At 40.5% G+C, this 20,648-nt stretch overlaps 1 protein-coding gene across 7 annotated transcripts in view; it reads right to left on the bottom strand.

Annotated features, from left to right (window-relative positions):
* Nucleotides 1-20,648, bottom strand: part of CPQ (carboxypeptidase Q) — a 160,794-nt gene that overhangs the window by 106,609 nt on the left and 33,537 nt on the right. The gene's annotated exons all lie outside the window — the stretch shown is intronic.

The following is a 20,648-nucleotide window of genomic DNA, read 5'->3' as shown; positions in this document are numbered from 1 at the left end:
GACTCAAGTCTTAAAATGCTTTCTTGACTTACACTACAACTATATTAATCTCTAGCTTACCCATAGTGAGATCGCAACCTTAACTCAGTAATAAAATCAAAGAATCATAGAATGGCTTGGGTTGAAATGGACCTTAAAGTCACTCTGCCACCCACCAGATCAGACTGCCCATGGTCCCATGCAACTTGCCCGTGAATACCTCCAGGACATCCACAACATCCACAACCTCTCTGGGCAGCCTGTTCCAGTGCCTCAGCATCCTCTGAGTAAAGAACTTCCTCCCAGTACCTAACCTAGATTTCCACTCTTTTAGTTTGAAACCATTTCCCCTCGTCCAATCATTATCAGACCACATAAAAAATCTGTCTCCCACCTGTAGAAGTGCTATGAGGTCTCCTCAGAGCCTGCTCTTCTAGGCTGAACAAACACAGCTCTCAACCTTTCTTCATAGGAGAGGTGCTCCAGCTCTATTATCATTCTCATGACCTCCTCTAGACCCGTTCCAACAGCTCCACATCTTTCTTATGCTGGGGTCCCAACACCGGTACACAGTACTCCAGATGAGGCCTCACAGGGGCAGAGCAGAAGAGGACAACCACCTCCCTCTCCTCTTCTAATGCAGCCCAGGATACTGTTCCAGCCTGTATGCACACACTGTTTGCTCACATCAAGCTTTTCATCTACCAGAACTCCTAAGCTTTTCTCTGCAGAGCTGCTCTCAAAGTGTTCTCCCGGTCTGTACACTTATCTAAGACTGCGCTGACCAAAATGCAACACCTTGCACTTTGTATTGTTGAATCACAGAATCACAGAACTGTAGGACTTAGAAGGGACCTCTAGGATATTATTGAGTCCAACCCCCCTGCAAAGCAGGCTCCCTTCAGCAGGCTGCACAGGTAGGTGTCCAGGTGGGCCTTGAATATCTCCAGAGGAGGAGAATGCCCACCCCGGGCAGCCTGTTCCTGCACTCCATCACCCTCACTGTGAAGAAATTCCTTTATGTATTGGTGCAGAACTTCCTATGCTCCAGTTTATGGCCGTTTCCCCTTGTCCTGTCCCCATAGACCGCTGATAAGAGGTTGGCCATGTCTCTTTGACTCCCACATTTAGGATACTTATTAACCTCTGAGTCTTCTTTCTTCAAGGCTGAACAGACCCAGGTTACTCAGCCTTTCCTCATAGGGAAGATGCTCCAGGCCCTTTATCATCTTTGTGGCCCTCTGCTGGACTCTCTCCAGGAGATCCCTGTCTTTTTTGTACCAGAGTCCAGGACTGGATACAGTACTCCAGGTGAGGCCTGACCAGGGCTGAGTAGAATCTCATTAGATTCATGTGGGCCCACTTTTCAAGCTTGTCCAAGTCCCTCTGGATGGCGTACATCCCTTCTGTTGTACCAACTGCACCTCTCAGCTTAGCGTAATCTCCAAACTTGCTGAGGGTACACTCAATCCCACTGTACCATTGATAAAGATGTTGAAGAGCAACACAGTTGAAGAGTAACAGGATTGCATCCTTCTCATACTTCTGCTCACCCTCACAAACAAAGCTTTACATTTTAAAGGAGTGATGTTACAGAAGATGCTGCTGTGATTCTGTATCAAAACAGAAGGGAAGCCTTTACACCTCAGTCTCCCACTAACCTATGGAGAACAGCTAATCGTGACTGCCTCACCACAGTATCCTTCTATTCATCAGTAACAACATGGCAAAGGCTAACCTCCACTTGAGTACATTCCCTTTTCTTGCACCACAGGAGACCTACACAGCAGCAGAGTCCTTACAAAACAAAACTTGTTCTTGGACACATTCATACACTGTGTACATCTGTTCAAGATTCCCATCATTATCTGGATAGAGAAGCCAAGATGTCCTAACCCATAACAGAATAAGCTAAAACGTGAAAAGTACTGATAATCTTCTCAGAAGAATTAGGTCTTCAAAATAGAATTGAGACTATTTCCCATTTACAGTCACTTGGCAAAATATAAAGGAAATAAATTCAGCCTAATTTTTTGTTTCTGTCATCATTTGTCCCAAGATTCTCTCGATTTATTTGCTTTTTATGTTGGCTCTGTAGGATTTCATTTTTAGATTTACAGCAAGTTGAAATAATTGCAAGGCTGTTAAATTGAAAACAAAACATGAATACACACAGAAAATTCTGAGAAACTATGAAGCAAAAGCATAACCTTGTACAATTACAGAAGATAATATAGCTGCCTGCTGTCAGGCAAACAAGTTATGCAGTCTCTTCTAGATTACATGTACCAACCTTTAATTGGTGTAGCATCTGCTGAAAGTCTAACAAAGTGTACAAGACACTCCAGAGACGTTTGGTCTTAACAAAGAAAACTCCTTTTGCAAAAGACTACAGCATCACTCTGTAACCATATGGGCTCCATTTAAATCAACATTTGGAAAACTACATCTAATCAGTGCTAGGCATTCATTAAAATTAGGCTTTACCAAATAAGCATAATAGCTTTGACATAATTAGATATCTGCTAGGCTACAGAACACAACTAACGTGTATTTCTTTATAACATTCAGTATCACATGCACCAAGAGAATTCCATGACAACCACAGAAGTTTTAAAAAATAGCACAGATTAGATATGCTTTGTCAAACCAGATGCAGAAAGCAACTGTTAATGATAAAATGATCAAGTGGAGCAAATCCAATGAGTTTCATCCCAGGACTGTATGACTGCTGGGAAAGAGGAACAGCCTGCACTAAGCCTTCCCAAACTTCAGTATGAAGTGGAGACTTGCATCAGCTGCTCTTGTGCTGTAAGACACTTTCTGCATCCTGCAGGCATTAGGCAGATTCTCCAGCAGCTGGCAATACCTTGAGGGAACGATTTCAGCCACACACCTGTTTGGCCTCATTGTGTCCAACAAGAACAACCGACCTCCTTCCTGCTGTGTTAACATCCCCGCCTTGTGGGACCACAGCTGCATGCCGCACATTACCATAGGTATGCTAGCAGAGGGCTCCTGGAGGGAACACCAGTGACAATCCTAATTGCCAGCAGCTGCAAGACTTCTGGCTTCAAGGATTCCTTTTTATTTTTTTGTTGAACTCCTGGCTTCTCAGCCTTGAGCAGAATCTGTATTTATATCTTCAGTGACCTCACAATCACCGAATCTAGTGAGTACACAGGATAGATTAAAAAACCTTTCAGCTAACAGATGTTGTATTTTATACCTACAGGAAGGATGTAAATAAATCCAAACACACACAAAAAACCACATTTTCTTTATTTGGAAAGCAGAGAATGTAACAGGAGTCACAGGGCCAGTAATACATAAGCAAACTGTAGCCAGCCAGCTGTCCAGAATACTTTTCTGGCCCTCATACCTTCTCCACTTAATGACATTCATTATATCAGTAAGGAATACTCATGTTAAAATGATCATCCACAAACAGGTGTGAAGTGGCATCACAGCTTTCAGGAAAGGACCAATTACCACATCAGTGTGTCCCAGTCTCTGCTTCATCAGACAGAGAGTAACAGAGAAGGTGATGGTGTCCTGTTCTCAGGCATATACACCAAGTGACACTGGAGCTTTACCTTCCTCCAACATGGAATGCAAAGCACTAGGGCATGGGAAGGGCAGGCTCCTCACCCTTCAGAGAGGTGATGGTGGTAAAGGGTAGCACACAGGAAACAGCTTTCAATGAGCTGAGTAAAAAGGGTAGGAAAGGAGGATACCAATCTTGGTCTCAATCACCATGAAAATTCTTCCTTTCTAACTGCAGAGGAACATGGAGAAGAGTCAGGGAAAAGTTTCAAGTCCAAAAATGAAGGGGTGGATAGAGCTTTCCTTCCTTCCTTCTCTACACCTCACACCCTCCTGAGCAGTACACTCTCTCGGCACTGTCCTCCCTAAGGAGACTAAAATTCAAGCCCATCTTAAATGGAAAAATATTTAGGAATAGCCTCTCTCTGCTGCTGGTGCTGCAACACAAGGCCTCATGAAGATACAGATTTACATTTTAAAAAATAAGGCTTAAGGGTCAGCAGGGATGCGAGGGAAGTCCAGAAAAAAACATCAGATATGAACGTGAATAACAGAGGGCTAACATGGCCCTGAAAACAGTAGGAGAAAGAAGAGCATCTGAGCACCAAGGGCTACCATTTAGATGGACAAAAGGAGAGAACTTTTAACAGTAAATAACTAGACATGATAACTTGAATACCATCATCATAGATAATGTGGAATTAAATGCCAGGAGTAAAACAGAAGAGAGGAAATAGAAGAATCTAGTGATCTTTTTTTCTGTTTATGGGTTTTCACAAAATATCAGTAGAGATTCCATGACCATTAATTAGAAAAGAAAAAAAAAAAAAAGCAAGCTGTAAAAACTGACTAATTGAAGGGGTATAAAGGATATGAGAAGAAAAAGCAAAGGACTTGACTGGATGTAGCCTCAAGCAGTCAGCAAACCAAAAGAAACCAAGAGCTACTATAAGACACTCATTGAGCCTCTTTATTTTCTGAAGAAAACTGAATCTCTGAAACATTTTCACTACACAAATGCTTTTCCTACTCCCATAGATTTCATTTCTATAGAGTAATGAACTCCTTTTAGATGTTCTGTTTAACAAGGAATAAAATCCAATACATACTGTGTTTGAGTGAAAAAAACAAAAAACAAAAAAACAGCTGAGGGTAAAACAATAACAATTATTTTAGCAAAAAAAAAAAAAAATAGAAGGGATATCACCTGTTTTTCCTCTCTAGTAAGAGATTTTAGTAGCTCCCAACAAAAGTAGCTATTTAGCATCACCTGATCTTTATATCTGCCCATGCAGTTCACACATCATACAAAGATATTCATGAAATGTAAAACGAAATGCAAATTTTTGAGCGTTCAGGATACATTCTCTGTCACTAACTGGACAAAATCATTCTCCAATAAAACAGTATGTTTTTATTTTCAAAACACAGACATTTCTGTCTGTCACTTCAGAGTTAGATACATTCTGAATTTTTCAGTCTCAAATTTGTCATCCACAGTAAGCAGAAAAGTTCCTTTTAGCAACAGAACATATTTTTAAAGCTTATTACAGTGTTACAACCACTCCTCAAAATTAGGACTAAATACTGAGTGGCATGGCAAAATGCCATGCCAAGCACGAGCACTCTTTCCCTGGCTGTATTTGTTGACTGTGGCACATTCTCCCACGAGCTTCGTAATCTAAATCAGATAAAACAGAAAATCTCCCAGCTGGTCTGTGTTTCCTCTAAACAGCTCTTCTCCCTGCAATTAGTGCTATGCTTGGTAAATGAAGAGTGTGGGGCTGAACAAAATCTTTCCAGTGCAAACCATTCTGGGGAGAATGACTGACTCACTTCCGTGCTGCTGGTGTCCTTGGGAGTGCCAGCCACAAGGAAATGAATGTAGGGGTTTCCCAATAAAATGGTTAAATCTTAAGAACTCAAGTCATTTTCCTTCCTCAAAAGGAAAAAAGAAATGGCTGTAAAGTGGCAACACTTCCTCTCTTCCTGTTTTGTTTTAGACACTAAGATTATTGTGCTCTGCAATATATTCTTATTCACACTATTTTGCTTATTGTTTGAAGATTCGTTCTCTTTCCATTTTATCATGGAGATTCCTTCATCATCTGCTGAAAGGGAGAAGAAAGTGCTCTCCATCCTGCTCTTATATTTTAAGGCTCGTTTTAGAATCCAATTAGAAGTATCTACCAGAGTCTCTGTAGGAAAAAAGACTGCCTGAAACGATGCAATTTTCTTTCCAATTTATTAGTTTATCCATGTTGCTGAGGAAAATGTTTTTTTGATAAAAGGTAGCAGGCTGGAGGCTTTGGTAGGAAGGTACAACAATAACCATGAATTTCACAGACCCTAAGTAAATTTAAATACACACACACTTTTGGACCTTAATGAAGAGATAGAAGCACACACGTCAAAAGAGCGGTAGAGAAAGTGAATTGGATTTGGGAACATTAGAAGATTTCAGACCAAATGAAGAGACAGCTACAGCTCTCCCTGTAACAGCTCCAAGAAAAGAGGGCTGTGCAGGAGGACCATGGGCTTCCTCCTCACTCACCTGCTCTGGGTGCTACTCTCCTGCTCAGACAGCCTCCAAGAGGAAGGGCATGAAGCAGGTCAGCTGCATTCACACACAAGCATGCAATGCACACCAAGCATGGCCTCAAAGCTCCGGATAAGGAAGACTGAAGCCCACCTTCTGCAGCAGTGCAGAACAATGACAGAATAAAAACTGGGAGTTTTCTTCCTAGAGTTGAAAGGCCAAATAAGAATGACTTTTGGTGCCTAAAGAACAATATGCAGGAAAACTATGTCAGTGATCTTTAATGATTAACACCAAGACCACAAACTTCATAAATAGAAAAGCTGTTTAAAAACATATTTACACAGAATTGTAGCATAATTTCAGAAGTGTGTTAGTCTTACAAGTTAATGCACATAGGCTGAATAGTTTCAGATGTCAAACAAAAAGTTGTTTCTGTAAAACAACAGTAAAATACTCTGTGCTGTACTTATGTGTAAGCACAACAATTACTGAAGCTGTTCACTGGAGATGGTATTTGTTTCGAATCTATGCTGTCTATAAACAAACACAGGATTGTACAGAACAACGCTGAACGTATGCAGTTCACAACTATTCATTGTGTAGTATACAGCAGTTGTTCTCTGAAGTGCAGCCCAAAATGACTTGCAGCTTGCAAAGCCTTTGTATTCAGCCTCCAGTGTGGGTTTTCTTAGTAGTTTCATTTGCATCAACATAAAGGTCCATTGATTAATATCAGTATTAACAAAATTCCTGGTTTAAGAGCAGAGTGCTTTACCCACAACTTAGACACTGAACTGTTTCACCTGCAGTGGCAGCTGATAGCAGACATGACCTATGCTAACTCACACAGTACCACTTCCTACTGCCTCAAAACCAGAGCTCTAAACCTGAGTGGCCTGGTTGCAAAGGTGCTGATAAAACATCATCCTCCTTGGAAATCCCTGATCTGTCAACACCAAAACACTTAATGGGAGACAGACCCTTCTGACAGCATCCTTCCAGAAATGCTGGTGGCCAGGCTGAGCCACAAACTTTGTCAGATCCTGAGCTGCACTCCTTGCTAACCCCTACAGTCTTTCTGACTGTGGAGATGGAAAACAGCATGTTCGTAGTCAGAACTTCTCAGCCAAAAACAAACTTGGACTAAAAATCCCTTCAAATCTCACAGATGCTCTTTCTAATATCCCACATATACCAAATTGAGCTGAGTGCTCTGAAATACTGTTATGTTTTCTTTACTCATCTAGACCTAAAAGCAACCGCATTCCTCCTTCTACATCGTATCTTCTGCTTAAACAGATACACAGCCAAGGACATCACACAAGGAGCTGATACTGATCTAATAATTTCAAATTGCTCCTAAAAAAATAACTGTATTAAACATATGAATAATTAGTTGCTTCAATTTAGACACCTTATGGGGAAGACTCTCAGAGGAATGAATGGCATTGTCTTTTCCTTTCTCTAGCAAATCTTAAGGACAAGCATTACCTGAACAGCTCTGATGCTTTGCAACGGTGTTCTTCAGTTACTTGTCAACTTTTCCCACTTGCCTGGATTCTGCCACCTTTTCCCTAACTCCAAAATCTATCAGTAAGTAACACCAAAATATCAGAGGAATAAAATGGGAAAGGCTAAAACGGGAAAATAAAATAGGGAAATCTCTATATGGGAAAGGGTTAAAGAATCCATCACTGAGTATTGCTGAGAAGTACCATACAAAGTTTTATATGATTGAAGCCTAATTTTAGGTACTAAAAACATTTATGTTTCTAAAATCATAAATTGCAGCTGCACTTATTATTCTAAGTAGCTCTGCTTAGTTTTCTCATGGGTATGCCTATTCACATCACTTTTCTGGCAACACTGAAATATCAGAATTCTCTCTGGTACAGCAGCATACAACTTCTGTTTTCCTCAATTTTCAGCATTATGAACTAAGCAAAAAAAAAAAAAAAAAAGAAAAAAAAAAGAGAGAGAGAAACAAATAGTTTTGTGAAGTTACATACAGTGTCCGATGATCTCTCAGTTGAACTTTGAACTCAGCAGACCAGGATATGAGATTCCAGGTGCTGGCAGCATCTGGACAGTGCTTATTCCCTGCTCAAGCACAAACTCAGTCCATTCTAACACCCTCTCTGGAGATATGAAGTGTATACTTAAGTTGTCTGGTCCCTTCAAACTCTTTCTAGCTCTCCCATGTCTCCCCAGGATCAACTGCAGCCTTCTCAGAGCTTGAAATTGGGAGCTCTGAAAGTTGTTTTCTTCTTCTTTGGAGACTGCAGGAAGAGAGTGACACAGACCCTCCTCAAAGAAATACCATGGTCTACACCCTGAAAAAGAACAAGCATTACATAGGTTATAGAAAAACTATTAAAGCTTTCCTTACATTCCTCCTGTGAGCATCCTTCTTCCAAACCTCAGGCCTCTGCCATAATCACATTTCAAACCTAAGACCTAATTTCTAGCCTTAATGTTCTCCCTGATGATAAAGATCTGTTACTAATAAAAGCCTTGTATTTTTACAAAATTCCATCTCCTTCATGCTGTTTTCCAAAAGCTTCAAGAAACTCATGGTGAGTTGCTACTGAATTAAACTCAAAATCCAAATCCTCTGAGCTACAAATCAACCAATAGTTTTTAAATATTTACACTCAAAAATATGATATTTCAAAATAATGAACTCCATTCTCTATTGTTCAACTCCTGCCAGATCCTTCCAGCAGATCTGTGTTAAGACAACCTGGATTCTCAATCCAGCAGATGTTAACAATCACACACATTTTATTGAAAAACAGAAAGCAGTGGTTACTTAGTAGATTATTCATCAGATGTAGACATCCAATACAACTACTACTGGTCTTGGTACAGGCAAATTACAGCATAATCTATTATCGTCAACGTGATCACAGTTTAGAAGAATCAACTTCTAATGATGTCTCTTTTCAGCAGACTGCACAAATGGTATACTACATCAGTGTTCCAAAAATACTACTTCTGTTTTTAAACAGGGGAAGAGAGAAATAGCAGTGACCTGCTCAGGATCCCAGGGGAACACAAGGGCAGAGTGATGAATGGAACTTCACAATCCCTGTTTTTAATCAATTCCTGTGATTATTCTCCCTCATCACGAGTATCTTCTGTTGTCTGTGCACAAATGTCTAGAATCAGTCTGGATTTTCCAAAGATAAATATTTTTTCTTGAGTTGTATTTTGACTTTGTTTTCATTACTGCAGTAATGTAATGAAGTCAATATAAAAATAGTAAATCAGAGTAGATAAAAAAACAGGAACTCTACACTTTACAGAGTATTTGCAGTATTTACATTAGACAGTCAATGCAGAACTACTGCTGAGATTGACTAGAAAAACAGGGTATCACTGAAACAGTTTAGAAATCAAAGACCCTGTTCACCTACCCAGGTAATGATATGTGGGTACAATCTGTAATACCACACCAAAGGTCAATTTAAAAAGGAAAGCTGAAAGATAGTAAAGCTTTCAATTTGCACCATCCTTCTAAGTATAGAAACAGCGTGAAAGAGAAAGTATAAGGTGCCTGAAGAGAAGGCAAGAGGCAAGTAATCAAAGCTGGCATCACTGGCAGAGCAGAGACAGGAGTTGGCACTGCTCATTTATTAAACCAGATGGAGAAGGATCTTCACCATTTATCCTTACCCCGCAGGAAGATCAAAGAATTAGTATTTGATGCAACAAGATGGACACAATGAGAGAGGCTCAGGTGACTGATTGGATTTGAAGGGGAAACCAAAGCTAGAAAAAAGGATTAGAGTAATTCTAATGGCTACACTTAGGAGGCAAAAAACATTACTTTTACAGGGAAGAGTTCAGTGGTACTGTTGGCTATCAACATCAGGATCTATTTAGAAAATAATTCTAAATAATAACTGTGGAAGTATTGACTCTGATTTCCTAAGATCACTAGTCAAAATTTCTATGACAAAAATCTCTTATTCCATTATACAAACAGGTCTAGCTGATCATACCTGATCTTTCCTATACTTGAAGGAAGCATATAAACAGGAAGGGAATGGCTGTTTATGAGGGTGGATAGTGATAGGACAAGGGGGAATGGTTTCAAACTGACACAGGGGAGGTTTAGATATTAGGAGGAAGTTTTTCACACAGAGGGTGGTGACGCACTGGAACAGGCTGCCCAAGGAGGCTGTGGATGCCCCATCCCTGGAGGCATTCAAGGCCAGGCTGGATGTGGCTCTGGGCAGCCTGGTCTGGTGGTTGGTGACCCTGCACATAGCAGGGGGTTGAAACTCAATGATCATTGTGGTCCTTTTCAACCCAGGCCATTCTATGATTCTATGTTGATACTTAAATGCCTGAACACACATCATCCTAGAGCTAACGCAGCCAGATGAGACCATCCTATGTGAAGACAGCATTTAATGAAATAACAGAGAAACATCCTACCACACTGACAAGCTACAAGCACAACTGTAGGAAGTAGAAGAACTAGCAAAACCAGAGGCCTCCTACTGCTGGAAAATAATGCAACCATTCTTGTAAAGAGAAATCATAATACGTTGGAACAAATGATATATTTGCCCACATTTGAGAAAACAAGGCAATACAAAATGAGGAATTAGTGCTTGCAAATCCTTTGCATGCCTGGTGCATTAAGCACAGGGATATTAACAGCTGAATACCACTCTAGGTATATTCACCAAGTGGCACCTAGGTTTGTTTGCTTGTTTGTGTTACAGGTCATAAGTTAAAAGTTACATATTGGACTAGAACATATTGTTGAATGCATCAAATAGGTTTTAGGGCAAATAAAACCAGTCAGCCCCTACACAAACTTGTGCTCACTTTTGGAAATCAGCAGTAAACCTTGACAAGAATACTTCCGATGTCCTACATTCAGCATGTTTCATAAATAAAACATTAGTGCACACATAATAAAACTCTTCAGTAATGTGCAGGTAATTTTTTTTTAATAATATCCATACGTCAAGTACAATACCAAAAAGATCTTGAAAAAGAATGAGCAGTATAGGAAATGGAAACAATACTTAGTAGAAAGTACAGACTGGAAAACCAAAACATGAAAATAATAAAACTGGATATGTGGGCAAATTTATACAGTAGATCACAATACAAACTGTTTCAGCTCAAAATAAAAAAAAAAAAGAGTTGTAGTATATCTTGAAATTACTAGAGTAATCCCAGTATACATCAAGGAGCACAGTCCCTACTCTCAATATCCTTCTTTGTTTTCTAATGGTGAGTATTAGAATCATAGAGTTATAGAATATCACAAGTCGGAAGGGACCCATGAGGATCACTGAGTCCAACTCCTGGCTCCAAACACCAATTAATGTATGATTCTGATACATTCTGGTATTGTTGAATCTCTAGCCGTTGTCCAGAGTCATGTGTTCACAAGCTCTGGAGGTAATCTCTCCAAGTAACGTCCTCAGTGCTACACTTCCATGGAAAAAACATGGAGAATTACAGTAAAATGAAATGACATTCTACATCTTTCTCACATCTTATCAGCAGATGAGAAATAGACACACCTCTTGTAAAAAATAATTTGCTGGCACTGTATTACTCAGATCGTTTTCAGAAATCTTTATCTGCAGTTTTGTTGTCAGGTTTTCCCTTTATCCTTTGTATTTGGACTCCACATACTGATAAGACACTTGTTGGTTTAATCAAGAAAATTGAATCGCACAATAGCACTAAAACAGGACCTGCAACTGATGGAGCAAGACATTATGATGATGCTAGGTGGTTCTGAACTTGTTAACAGTGTTTTCATAGGCACAGATATTCAGAGACTCAGAAGAGGCCAACAGTACTGAAGACTGCCAGAACTGATTAGGGTTAAATTAACAGGAAATCACACAAAAGTGCTAAAATTCCCAGTGCTCGACCTCAGCAAGCACAGCTGTAACTCCTTACAGTTCAGTACAAGAAACTCAAGACGTGGCAGTTTTATAAGGTCAACATCTTTATATATGTGAACCAGCAATGAATGCAAAGGCAGAATAAAACTGTTCTTTTATATCTTAATGACTGTAGAATATTAGAAAAGGGCTCCATTTCTCCTTAAGACATGCAAGTTATTTGGCTATCAGCTAGGGTTTGCCCAAAAACAAGCAGAAAGACTGCATTGTGGGATGCAGTCTGGCATTTTGGCCTTCAGGGAACACAAGAAGCAAAGTAAAAATTAATGAATTGTCAGTCAACAACACATTGAGACATCTTGCAGGGAAAGCCCCTAAGTGCAGGACAAGAAAATAAATCCCATAGCACTCCACCAATTCATACTTCTTAGGGGAGCAAGACAACACACTGCTATGAACATCACTAGAATCTTTCACAAGCTCACCAGAGACTTACAAAACATGGTATGTTCTTATTTCCCCTTACTACATTGCAAATGAGAGTTTTATCTTTGTTTTCTGGTCACTGAGGAGAACAGAAGAAAATACTGCTGTATCCTGTTACCATAGGATATTGCCCCAGGACAATTTCTCTCTGAAAGGTTTCCTACAAACAGTTTTTGTGGCTGTACTATCCTTAAATGGTAAGTGTTCATAGACAGCACTCTTCCCTGCTGCTTCTTTTCACAATGCAGAATTACTGCTACACCTCCATAGCTACCACTCAGCTTCCTGCTGCGTGCATGTCCGTGCACTCCTCAAGCCTACACAAAATGGCCAGAAGGTGCTGCCTACTCACCAGAAGACTTTTTATAGAAGTTCTGCAGCATCAAAACAGAGGACTTTGAACATCAGGCTGACTGGTTTTCCAACTCCCTCAGAGATCAATTCTAAACTACCTTGACCAAGAGTGCTTTCTCCCCCCTGCTGAAAGAAAATAAGTCCTTTAGTTTGAAACCACTTCCACCGTAGTAGGGTTTGTTGTGATGAGAGATGGGGGAAAGGTCTCAAACTAAAAGAGGGATTATTTAAATTGAATATTTTCACAACAAGGATAGTGAAGCACTAGAACAGGTTGGCAGGAGAGATGGTGGCTGCCTCATCCTTGGAGACGCTCAGTGTCAGGCTGGAAGGGTCTAGCTGTAGATGTTTCTGTCCACTGCAGGGGTTTGGACCAGATGACCTTTAAGAGTCCCTTCCAACTCCAAAGATTCTGTGATTTTATGATCCACAGCCATCACTTTACTCTGTAAGTATAAAACGCACCTGCTAGAGAGGAAAAAAGCCACCTGAAAACCAGAACAAGGCAATAGTAACAACAGGTTCTCTGTCACTGTGGTATGGCAATGAGCAAAGAAAGTTTACAAGTAAAATAAATGAAGGCAACAGATCTACATGTAATACATATAAAGTCTTTATTTTCAGCCTTTCCGACAACCGCTAGCTTCCTGGAAGTACAATTGGAACACCAGTATCCAAATTACAGAGCATTGCAAGTGGTCAAGAAAAATCCCAGATACCAACTGAGCACCATTAAATGAAATGGAAAAAAGGTAAATTTAGTGTATTTTCTTTCCACTCAAGGATTACAGAAATAGTTTGTTTTTACACTCAAAGAAATGTCTCGTGTCCCAGACATCCTTTGGAAAACATTACTTCTAGAAAGTTAAGTCAGTGAGTTTCTTCCTTTAAAAGAGACCTTTCTCCACGTTCTTCCTTGAGAAAAAGGAAATCTAGTTCCACCATTCTATCAAACTGTTTTCACTAATAATGTTTGATTGTACATGCTCATCAGCATCAAGGAGCCACACTCAGCTGACACGCAGTGATGATTGTGGAAGGTTGGAAGGGTTGGAAGGGACCTTTAATATCACTTACTTCCAACCCTCTGCTATAGGCAGGGACACCTCAAAGCCCCATCCAGCCTGGCCTCGAATGCTTCCACGGACAGGGCATCCACATCATCCCTGTTCCAATGTCTCACCACCCTCACAGTGAAGAATTTATGCCCAATATAGAGTCTAAATCTACCCTCTTCCAACTTGAAATCATTTTCCCTCACACTGTTGCTACCCTTATAGAAAGTCCCCCCCCATCTTTTCCAGTGATCCCTAAATTCATCATCCGTGACATACAGAAAGCATTGGCTCTGTTCATGTCCCCTCTTGGAACTATCTTTTGGCAATCACAAGCAACAACTTGCATCTGCAAAATGATTCTTATATCACAGAAGACACGTCTGACAGCTACTCCACAAACAATTTAAAGTATCATGCAGATTACGTAACTGTTCTGGAGGTCTCACAAGGTACATCTCTACAGCCTTTTGGTGTGAATAGAGACTGAGCTTTTGAAGTGATCCACCTGGAGTGCAAGTTTTGGATTCCATTCTAGTGAAACTAAGCCAGAAGATGCACTCCATCATGTACACAGCATGGCCCAACTGCTAACATATGCTCAGTCTCTGCTGCACCTAAAATAATAAAGCTTTAATTGTAGCTTTAAAAAAAAAAAAAGGTTTTTTTTTTTGTTTGTTTTGTTTTTTAATTATTAACTAACCAAGTGGGGAAAAAAAATGTTTTAAAATAAGAATTTGTGTTTTGGAAGGAGTAAATAAGATTAGCAATCAGAAGGGAAGGAATGGACTGCCCAGGGAGGTGGTGGAGTCACCGACCCTGGGGGTGTTCAAGGAAAGACTGGATGTGGTGTTGAGGGACATGGGTTAGCGGGAGCTACTGGTAATAGGTCAATGGCTGGATTGGATGATCTTTTAGGTCTTTTCCAACCTTGGTGATTCTATGATTCTATGATTCTAAGTTCAAACAACCAATAAAATACTTTCCCTAATTCCAAGTGAACCAGATACAAGAGTATTTCATTGGCAAAAAAAAAAAAAAAAAAAAAGGAAAGCAAGTTTACAGATGAATTAAAATATATCCACACCTGCAGACCTGCAGACTCGAGAGCACAAGGCCAGCTTAATCAGAATCAAAGAAAAATTGAGAGGACCAAGCAGAACCACAGGAAATTAACTCACATACCATATCTGCTAACAAGGCAAAAGCTGAAATAACTGCAGCTTCCTGAACATACACAGAACTAAGAAGGGGAAACAAATCTCAAGAGCACCCAAAGTCCTGATGTCCCGTGTACATGAAGCCTGTGCACTTGGCCAGGGAATTTACATGCTAGCTGCTCTCCAGACACACAACCTGCAGGCATCAGCAAATCCCATCCCTGAAGGCAACCTGATACACCACTGAGGCTGCATGGCTTCCACAGCCCAGATCCCGCAGTTACCAGGACACTATCCCAGAGTAAAAGAAGGGTGTAAAAGAGTTGGGGGCCAGAGGGAAGTGAAACAAAAACTTACAAGAACTAATAATACAAAATTCCAAAATTTATTTTGTATACATAAAACAACTCTGCTGTTTTCCTTTCAATGGGTATCAGATGCAATAAAAATAATTAGTTAAGCTCAAATGCCCAAGATTTTTATTTTTTTTTAATTAAAGAGCCATATGGATGGCCAGTCTCATGCTTCAACAGATGATGTTATTGAAGAATAAGTGATGGCAAACCCGACTCCTATTTAGTGAGACCACATTTACCTGTTCATAGAAATTGCCTTATTAAATGCCTAAAATAAAATAAGATAGCAAGCAAGAAGTAGTTAGCTGCAGAGCTCCAGAAATCATTTTATGACACAGCTTATCTTTTAGAAATGTACTAATAGCTGGTGACCCAGGCCATTTAACACAGAAGAGAGGCAGCCCTCCAGGGCACAGTGACATATCTTATCTGCTTGACTCACAGGCACTGATACAGGGAAGAGAATACAGGTCTGCTCAGCTAAATTCACACACAGTGCTGGAGGGCTGTTGAGGGACTCTCCTACAGCTCATGAGTAGGACGGACTCAGGTCATGCTGACTCCCCTATTAATAAAGAACCACTACCATACAGATTGTAGCCTTGTGCTTCTCTGCAGCGCGTACCAGCTGAAATTCAATTCCATTGAAACACAGCAGTTAAGAAGGACTACTAAGATGGCAGAAAAATAAAGTACACTAGCATGCATGGTAAAAGGAAGGGCAGAACAGGAGGAAAAGAAGCCTCCGGGTCAGCTATCATTAGCAGAGTGTATAGCATTTCAATGAAAACACATCAGTTTTAAAGTCAAATGCATCTCTTTGTTAAAAAAGTAACAAACAAACAAACCATCCTCAAATACAAGCAAAAGAAATCCTATCAAAACTCCTATGCCATTCTAAGCTTCAGAAAACTTGACAGAAAGAGCATAAGTTGAACATCCCCATGAAGCCACTACTTTCCTTAAACCAGAGTATCCACAAAAGAAGGAAGATTCACATCTGGAACCAAGGGCAGCAGACCAAGCATTAGCATTAGGAAGAGGTGATGTGGTAAAAAAAAGTCACTGTGCCAGCGCATGAGAGCCAAGAAATGACACATAATGTTGCCAGAGCGATCAAGAAAGGAATGAATTGTTTACAAAGCAGTGAAGAATGAAGAGGCAGGAAAGGAAAAGAAAATGCCAGATACATTTTTGAGGATAGAATGTATATACACAAATGGTATATGTTACCAGATGTGACAAAAGCAGATAAACCAACCGGGGGTTAAAAAAAAAAAAAGGGGGGGGGGGAGGAGGGAGAGGAGGAAGAGAAAAAGAAGAGAAAGATACACTGTTATGACATTATCTAATCTGTGGTTCTCAAGGAACAGAAAGATGTTGTTACACTCTCAGATTGATAAGAGCACATTCACACAAGACAAATGTAATGGACCATTTTAACAGTGGATGGATATCTCTGGCTTTGCCTATAAGGCGTTCTAAAAACTTACAGCTAGGAAGTAAAAGAGTAGACTTATGGCTACCTTATCACAACCACATCTTCTAACTCTGCTTTGTAAACTGAGTATTTTTGCCACAATATCTGCCACAAACTGAGAAACACTCATCAGTTCATTGCACACAACAGCAAATATACATACAGCATGTTTCAATTTGTACAAGACCATTAATCACAGTACAGTCAAGCTACTACAGCCAAAAATGTCAACATCCTGGCTTCTACAAAAAGCCAAATACTACAGATACTGTTGATTAGTTACAATAATACGCATTATTTCAGAAGGTTCTTTAAAAGTAATTCTGTTACTCTTGACTCCTAATATACAGATTTCAGTGGTTTCACCACCAAATTTATTACTGGGAAACAGGTAGTCATAAACATAACATTTGCAAGGACAAGGCAAATTACCTACTTGTTACTGTGACTTTCTCTTGAGTATCAAAACTCACTGCAAAGGTGATACTTATGAAGTAGCAAGAGAACCATTTGACTCTGACACAAAACACTGACAATTTCAAGATCTCTCCTAATGTGACACACCAGCTGAACTACATGGTAACAAACGCCATGGAACTACTGCCATCTTCGAACAAGCCAAGAGAGACTGTGTAGGCAGTTTTATTTCTAAGTCATTACCATTTTGTCCTAACCCTAAACAAACACTGCCCTTGAAACTCAACAACAAAGCTCTTCACTATCACTGATGAGTTGGCACGAGCTCTGATAGAAATAAAGCAACGTTTAAGTTCATTCCTTCTTGCCTTCATTCAGACTTGGGGTGCCTGAGACCCTAAGCAGTTTTATGCTCTCTACAGCTCTAGTACCAGACCTTAAAGAAAAATATGCTGCCCACATTACCTCTGCTCAAAGGTTCCCTTCAGGATCCACAGTTTTTGCCCTTGACAGCATGGTAGCTGCTTGCCAACTCTGGACCAAGGAACAGTCAGCAGGCTGCCAGTAAGAGAACACTGATTTCATTCACTCTGGGATCTTACCAATTCCATCCTGTCAGTAAACTTTAATAACCTACCTCAATAAGCCTAAGATGCTGATTTACTAGACTGCATTTCTTTTTAACCTACTAATACTGTTCGCATTGGAAGATCACCTAGAAATCACACTGTGAAGAGTTTTTCATTACTTTAGCCAGCTTAATCTGTTGCAAACAGAGTAGCAATAGGCCCTGTTCAATATAGGTTGCAATCTTAAAAACAAACAAAGAAAACCCCCCACACTACAAAACACACTGATACAGCTGAGGGAAAACAGTGAAGTTCTGCCCTTCGATGACCTGAGGAAAGTGGGACAGTGAGTATTAGGGGGATACTCTCTTCTAATATGTTTGCTTTGGAAAACTGCCATAATACCATTATCAGTTACTCATATATAGGTGCATATGTGGACTGGGGGCCCTCCGAAGTGAGGGTTCTGGTCAACAAAGTAGTAGTGTACAAACTGGAAGAATGCAGGAGTTTCTTTCACAATACTAAGAAGCCTTTCAGAAGCACTTTACCTTTCATCTCTCACCCTTCTTGCTTCTTTCGTCTCTAACCCTTCTTGCTGTTCCCTCCAGCAATGCAGCATTTGCCATCAATCACCCTAAAAAGCAGCCTAGGCAAGAGGAGCCCCAGATGCTGGCTGAAGAGACGCACTGCATCCCAACAGAGTGCCCAGCAGAGCACAGCTACAGACTGACAAGGGGACACAAATAGGGAACAGAAGAAAACACAGGAGGAGGCATGGATACAGGAGAATCCATCCTGTCTGCAGCAATGCTTGTTTACTGACAGAAACACAACGCAGATCTGTGCACCACTGAGGGGCAGAAGTGACAGACTGAGCCTGAATATTTCTCTTATTGCAGGGAAAAGTAGATTAACCAATTCCTCCTCCTTCCCTAAAAGAAACCCTTAAGTGAAGGTAAATGTAGAAAGGACAGAAAGTACATTTCATGAAAAAAGTGCTTCTTGGCAGCATCTAAATTTGAAATTGCTTTTGACACCTCAGCTCACAGCATAGATTGAGGATTCAGTGCTTCTAAACAAACATGCATTTGGCAGCTGTGTTTCCCCTCTTTTCATTCAATTCTGATATAACTGTAACACAGTATTCAGATCTCATAAACAGGCCTTACTACCTTGAGCCTCTACCTCTGTTCCACATCTCTATAATTTCCATTACATGTTAAAATACACTTCCAGAAACAGGTTGGCAAACAGAAGATGCAAAGAGCAGCTTTCAAATGAATGCCTCTGCAGGGTGCCAGAAATAAGGACTGGAGAGATCAGAGCTCAGATCATCTTCTGGTTTTCAGATAATCAACAGGTCATAGATTACAATGTTCTCTGATGATAACAAGTAAGGCTATTTTCAAAAGATACTTTTTTTTCCTCCATAAAACTGTTTTTTGAAACATATTCCATTTTCTGTTCAACAGTATTAAATTTACTAGAACATTATTAGCACTAGAAAACATACTGTAAAGTGATACATTTGTGGAGCACTACTATGGTTCGGACCGTATCTGAATTCAAAGTACTTTATTTTCAAAAAAGCAATTTAAGCACGTAAATGTCAGCTTCTTTAGGGGAACATATGAAACATAAAAATGTTATCAAGCGACAACACCAACAGCTTAGCACATCCAATTCAGTTAGTTGGCATTACTTCACTTCTCAGACTTTCTGAAGCATCACAAATGATGAGATTTGCACAATTCTAATACTGCTCAGATGTGACCACTTACATTCTGACCCCAATGGTGGATTCAAGAGTGCTTCCAAATGCCAGCCCCAGCCACTTCCCATTGTCAGCCACAAGAAAGACCCAATGCTATACTACTTCATCCTGCTCCCTAGCCTTCACTTCTATAGCAATAAAACCAAGGAGCACAGATCAAAAAGAAACCACGCCATTACCCTAACAGGACACGTCCCCAGTGTGGCACACACACACAGGGTCAGGTTAGCTACAGACAACGATGACTCTTTGGGTAAAGACCTAACGGGCAGCTGGGGGTAGCAACCAATAACATGCACTACTCAGAACACACATAGGCCAAACAGAATAGCATTACAAAATGCAGCACCACTTACTTTTATAAAGTTCACAGAGTCATAGATCTGTTTGAGTTGGAAGGGACCCTTAAAAGTCACCTAATCCCACACCCCTGCAATGAACAAGGACACCTACAGATAGAACAGATAGCTCAGAGCCCTGTCCAGCCCAAGCTTGAATGACTCCGGGGATGGGGCATCCATCTCATCTCCAGGCAACTGTTCTAGTGTTTCGCCATCCTTATTGTAAAAAACTTTTTCCATATATCTAGTTTAAATCCTTTCTCTTTTACTTTGAAACCATTTCCCCTTGTCCTATCCTATCCCAGCATACTCTGCTGAACAGTCTGTCCCCTTCTTTCTTACAGCCTCCCTTCAGGTACTGAAAGGCCACTATCAGGTCTCCCCAGAGCTTTCTCTTCTCCAGGCTGAACAGCCCCAGCTCTCTCAGGCTGTCCTCATAGGGAAGGTGTTCCATTACTTGGATCATTTCTGTGCCCCTCCTCTTGATGTGCTCCAACAGGCTCAAGTTGGATGCAGTACTCCAGGTGAGGCCTCACTAGCACAGAGTAGAGGGACAGGATCACCTCTCTCACCCTGTTGGCCAGGCTTCTTTTGATGTGCCCCAGAATACAGTTGGCTTTCTAGGCTGTGGCACATTGCTTGTTCATGACCAGCTTCCCATCCATCAGTACCCATGCATCTCTTCAGAGCCACCTCAT

This window comes from Phasianus colchicus, chromosome 3 (assembly GCF_987193195.1).
Source record: "Phasianus colchicus chromosome 3, bPhaCol1.hap1.1, whole genome shotgun sequence".
Classification (NCBI taxonomy): domain Eukaryota; kingdom Metazoa; phylum Chordata; class Aves; order Galliformes; family Phasianidae; genus Phasianus; species Phasianus colchicus.
This window is presented reverse-complemented; position numbering and strand designations above follow the sequence as displayed.